Below are 6,179 nucleotides of genomic sequence, written 5' to 3'. Positions count from 1 at the left end.
TGTGGTAGGCCACTGTTTGTTATTGTTGTTGTTGTTGTTGTTGTTGCACACTGTTGTGCCTATGCATGCCTCAGCTGACTCCGCCCCTGGCTCCACCCACATGTCCGGGTATAAAGGTGACTGCTCTGCAGCCCCCTGCCCTTTTGGATACCAGGCAACCACGAGAGGCATGCTCTGTTCTTTGCTAATAAAAGCCTATTAATTAACTCTCTGTCTTTTATGAGGAATTGATAGCGCATCAATTTTATTAGCAAAACAAAATGTCGGGTCCAAATGCTGAACAGCAGGAGCTGCATCAACCGACGGCGCCAAACGCTGAGCAGCAGGCACTGCTGCGAGCCCTCAGACCAACATGCCTGGACCTAGACCCCCAAGAAGCGGGTTCGGCTACCAAATTCGCACAATGGCTGCGTTGCTTCGAGGCTTACCTGGAAGCCTCAACTGTGACCCTAGACGAAAACAAGCTGAAAATCCTGGCCTGAAAGGTGAGCCACCAAGTTTATACACTAATCCAGGACGCGACGACCTACGTGACGGCTATCGATCTGCTTAAAGGGCAGTTCCGCACGCCCGGTAAATACGGTCTATGCCAGGCACGTCTTAAGATCCCGCAGACAGCAGCCCGGGGAATCGGTGGAGGCTTTCCTACGGGCACTACGGATACTCGGCCAAGGCTGCGATTGCAAAGAAGTATCAGCCGCAGCACACACGGAGGGACTGATCCGAGATGCTTTCGTTGCGGGTCAAAGGTCCGACTACTCCCGGCAGAGACTGTTGGAGAAGGGAGAAATAGACCTGAAAAAGGCAGTGCCCCTTGCGCTCTCGCTCGACGCGGCCCACAGGAATATGGACGCTTTCTCCCCTAACCGCTCCGCACCGTGGACGCCGCAACCTTGGGTCATGGGACTGCCACCTCCAACTGCTGCAGCGATGTCCAAGGCACAGAAATGTTATTTTTGTGGCCAGGCAAAACACCCCAGAGCACGCTGCCCGGCGAAAAACGCTACCTGCTCCGGCTGCGGGAAGAAAGGACACTATGTCAGCGCCTGCAAAGGTAAAACTGCTAACGCCAGCAGCGCCGCGTGCGAACCGTGGGGGCAGCCATCTTGTCCGCCATCTTGGGCTACCCCAGCCGCGTGGGGATCGGGATCATGGGCGCCGCCATTTTGTCCGCCATCTTGGACGCCTCCAACTTCAATCACGGGGGACCCGGACTCAACCACCGCCTCATCTGACGACCACATCGACTCGCTTGACCATACGCTGGCCTCCGTGACGCTGGACCAATCTCTCCCTCATCAACTGTCCAGGTCCATGATGGACATTACGGTAAACGGCCGCGCCACTACCTGCCTTTTTGACAGTGGGAGCACGGAGAGCTTTATCCACCCCGACACGGTGCGCAGTTACTCTCTCCCGGTCCTGCCGACGTGCCATCGGATCTCTATGGCTTCCAAAGCCCAGTCAGCGGACGTCGGTGGCTACTGTGTAGTGACCCTTTCAGTACAGGGCACAGAATACAAAAATTTTAAACTTCTGGTCCTGCCCCATCTCTGCGCTGCCGTTCTACTGGGGTTGGATTTTCAGTGCCACCTTAAAAGTGTCACATTAGCGTACGACGGACCCCTCCCCCCACTCACAGTCTGCAGCCAGCAGCTTTTAAATCGCCCGCCGTGCAACACTTGCAGCCTCTCCACCCTTAAAATCTCCCCCCCCTCCTTGTTCACTAACCTCACCCGCGACTGTAAGCCCATCGCTACCAAAAGCAGGCGTTACAGTGCCGGGGATAGGAGCTTCAGTAAATCCGAGGTAGCGAGACTCCTGAAGGAAGGGATTATTGAGAGTAGCACCAGCCCATGGCGAGCACAAGTGGTGGTGGTGAAGACTGGCGGAAAACAGCGCCTAGTTATTGACTACAGCCAGGCGATCAATCGCTACACCCAGTTGGATGCATACCCACTCCCCCGCATATCTGACATGGTCAATCAGATAGCACAATACCGGGTGTTCTCGACGATTGATCTGAAGTTGGCATACCACCAGCTCCCCATCAGGGCTGAGGACCGCCAGTACACAGCTTTTGAAGCTGACGGTCGTCTCTACCACTTCCTCAGAGTTCCCTTCGGCGTCACCAACGGGGTTTCAGTCTTCCAACGGGAGATGGACCGGATGGTTGACCAGAATGCGCTCCAGGCCACTTTCCCCTATCTAGACAACGTCACCATCTGCGACCACGACCAGCAGGACCATGATGTTAACCTAGAGAAATTCCTCCGTACGGCCCAGCGGCTGAATCTAACATACAACAAGGACAAATGTATGTTTCGTACCACGCGCCTTGCCATTCTTGGCTGCGTAGTGGAGAACGGAGTCATCGGCCCCGACCCCGACAGAATGCGCCCCCTTATGGAGCTCCCCCTCCCCCACTGCCAAAAAGCACTGAAGAGATGCCTAGGGTTTTTCTCTTACTATGCTCAGTGGGTGCCCAACTATGCGGACAAAGCCAGACCCCTCATCAAGTCCGCCTCCTTCCCCCTGACAGCAGAGGCATGTGCAGCCTTCACTCTCATAAAAAGAGATATTGCGAAGGCCACAATGCACGCAGTGGATGAGTCCATCCCTTTCCAAGTGGAGAGCGACGCATCCGACTTTGCCCTAGCTGCAACCCTTAACCAGGCGGGGAGACCCGTGGCCTTTTTCTCAAGGACCCTCCAGGGCCCCGAGATTCGACACTCCTCTGTCGAAAAGGAGGCCCAGGCCATTGTGGAAGCTGTGCGACATTGGAGGCATTACCTGGCCGGAAAACGATTTACCCTGCTCACTGACCAGCGTTCAGTAGCTTTTATGTTTAATAATAAGCAGAGGGGCAAAATCAAGAATGATAAGATCTTGAGGTGGAGAATCGAACTCTCCACCTACAATTACGATAACTTGTACCGGCCCGGGAAACTCAATGAGCCCCCAGATGCCCTATCACGTGGTACATGCGCCAACGCGCAGGTTGATAGACTGAAAACCCTCCACAATGACCTCTGCCACCCGGGGGTCACCAGGTTCTTCCATTTCATCAAATCCCGTAACCTGCCCTACTCCATCGAGGAGGTCAGGACCATGACCAGGAACTGCCAAATCTGTGCCGAGTGCAAACCGCATTTTTATAGGCCAGACAGAGCGAGCCTGATCAAAGCCACGCGCCCCTTCGAGTGGCTGAGCGGCGATTTTAAAGGGCCCCTCCCCTCCTCTGACCGCAATGTGTACTTCCTCAATATAATTGACGAGTACTCCCGTTTCCCGTTTGCCATCCCTTGCTCAGACATGACCAGTACCACGGTCATTAAATGTCTGAATGACCTCTTCGCCTTGTTCGGTTTCCCTAGCTATATTCATAGCGACAGGGGCTCATCCTTTATGAGTGACGAACTTCGTCAGTACCTGCTCGCGAGAGGTATTGCTACAAGCAGGACCACCAGCTGGAAAGAGAGAATGCGACGGTCTGGAAGGCAGTCCTTTTAAACTTGAAATCTAAGGGCCTTCCGACCTCTCGCTGGCAGGAGGTCCTCCCTGCGGCGCTCCATTCCATTCGGTCACTGCTCTGTACAGCCACCAATGCCACCCCTCATGAGAGAATGTTCTCCTTCCCCAGGAAGTCCACATCGGGAATCTCGTTACCGACATGGCTGACTTCTCCAGGACCCGTCCTACTGCGGAAGCACGTGAGGTCCCATAAGACGGACTCCCTGGTCGAGAGGGTGAGCCTCCTCCACGCCAACCCTCAGTATGCTTACGTGGTGTACCCGGACGGGCGGGAGGACACAGTCTCCATACGAGACCTCGCACCTTCGGGTGCTCCCGAAACACTCCCTTCGCCACCCACCACTACCCACGCCTACCCCCAGTATGCTTACGTAGCGTACCCGGACGGGCGGGAGGACACAGTCTCCACACGAGACCTCGCACCTTCGGGTGCCCCTGAGACACCACCATCGCCACCCACCACTACCCACACCCCGACCCCTGTAGACGGCATGCCGCAGCCCCAGGACCCGCCATTGACTACATAACCTCTCAACGAGACGCCAGGTTCGGCGTTGGATGCTGCACCATCACCGCCGCTGCTACGACGATCAGGATGGCATACAAGGCCACCTGATAGACTTAATTACACGAACTTTTAGTTTACATGAACTTTTAGTACACTTCACCCCGCCGGACTCAATTTTAAACAAGGGGTGAATGTGGTAGGCCACTGTTTGTTATTGTTGTTGTTGTTGTTGTTGCACACTGTTGTGCCTATGCATGCCTCAGCTGACTCCGCCCCTGGCTCCACCCACATGCCCGGGTATAAAGGTGACTGCTCTGCAGCCCCCTGCCCTTTTGGATACCAGGCAACCACGAGAGGCATGCTCTGTTCTTTGCTAATAAAAGCCTATTAATTAACTCTCTGTCTTTTATGAGGAATTGATAGCGCATCACTTCTCTCTCTCCCCACTCCTTAAATCCTCGGTCTCTGCGCTCAGTCTCCACCCAGGGCCGCTCTCGCTGCTGTCGCCGGTGAGTCTGGGCCGCTCTCTCTCTCCCCGCTCCTTAAATCCTCGGTCTCTGCGCTCAGTCTCCACCCAGGGCCGCTCTCGCTGCTGTCGCCGGTGAGTCTGGGCTGCTCTCTCTCTCCCCACTCCTTAAATCCTCGGTCTCTGCGCTCAGTCTCCACCCAGGGCCGCTCTCGCTGCTGTCGCCGGTGAGTCTGGGCCGCTCTCTCTCTCCCCGCTCCTTAAATCCTCAGTCTCTGCGCTCAGTCTCCACCCAGGGCCGCTCTCGCTGCTGTCGCCGGTGAGTTTGGGCCGCTCTCTCTCTCCCCACTCCTTAAATCCTCGGTCTCTGCGCTCAGTCTCCACCCAGGGCCGCTCTCGCTGCTGTCGCCGGTGAGTCTGGGCCGCTCTCTCTCTCCCCACTCCTTAAATCCTCGGTCTCTGCGCTCAGTCTCCACCCAGGGCCGCTCTCGCTGCTGTCGCCGGTGAGTCTGGGCCGCTCTCTCTCTCCCCGCTCCTTAAATCCTCGGTCTCTGCGCTCAGTCTCCACCCAGGGCCGCTCTCGCTGCTGTCGCCGGTGAGTCTGGGCCGCTCTCTCTCTCCCCACTCCTTAAATCCTCGGTCTCTGCGCTCAGTCTCCACCCAGGGCCGCTCTCGCTGCTGTCGCCGGTGAGTCTGGGCCGCTCTCTCTCTCCCCGCTCCTTAAATCCTCGGTCTCTGCGCTCAGTCTCCACCCAGGGCCGCTCTCGCTGCTGTCGCCGGTGAGTCTGGGCCGCTCTCTCTCTCCCCGCTCCTTAAATCCTCGGTCTCTGCGCTCAGTCTCCACCCAGGGCCACTCTCGCTGCTGTCGCCGGTGAGTCTGGGCCGCTCTCTCTCTCCCCACTCCTTACATCCTCGGTCTCTGCGCTCAGTCTCCACCCAGGGCCGCTCTCGTTGCTGTCGCCGGTGAGTCTGGGCTGCTCTCTCTCTCCCCACTCCTTAAATCCTCGGTCTCTGCGCTCAGTCTCCACCCAGGGCCGCTCTCGCTGCTGTCGCCGGTGAGTCTGGGCCGCTCTCTCTCTCCCCACTCCTTAAATCCTCGGTCTCTGCGCTCAGTCTCCACCCAGGGCCGCTCTCGCTGCTGTCGCCGGTGAGTCTGGGCCGCTCTCTCTCTCCCCACTCCTTAAATCCTCGGTCTCTGCGCTCAGTCTCCACCCAGGGCCGCTCTCGCTGCTGTCGCCGGTGAATGGCGGAGCAGGCTTGAGGGGCAAAATGACCGACTCCTGCTCCTACATCTGTTCTTATGTATCAGTTTTAAAGGGCCCACCTTACCCATTATTACCCTCTTCTAAAATAATTGTGAAAATGTTTGTGTTGATCTTGATTTCCCCGGCAAGCTTCTTTTCACATTACCTTTTTGCTGCTCTTACTATCCTTTGTATCTTCCTTTGCTGTTCTTTATATCTCTCCCAGTCTTCTGGATCTACACTATTCTTTGCACTTTAGAGATTGGTGAATTAACCCGCTGCAGGAGTGCAATGTCACGTGATGGAGCGCATCAAACTCTAGGGTAGGCTTCAGGACCTGGAATCAGAAAGATGTTCTGCAATGAGGAGGAGTCACCCTTGGGCGGTCCTTGTTGTCTGCAGGTGGTAGTGGGGTGGCGGGAGAGAG

Source organism: Somniosus microcephalus, chromosome 6, assembly GCF_052327205.1.
Source record: "Somniosus microcephalus isolate GS21.2 chromosome 6, FLI_Smic_1.0, whole genome shotgun sequence".
In the NCBI taxonomy this organism is placed as follows: domain Eukaryota; kingdom Metazoa; phylum Chordata; class Chondrichthyes; order Squaliformes; family Somniosidae; genus Somniosus; species Somniosus microcephalus.
This window is presented reverse-complemented; position numbering follows the sequence as displayed.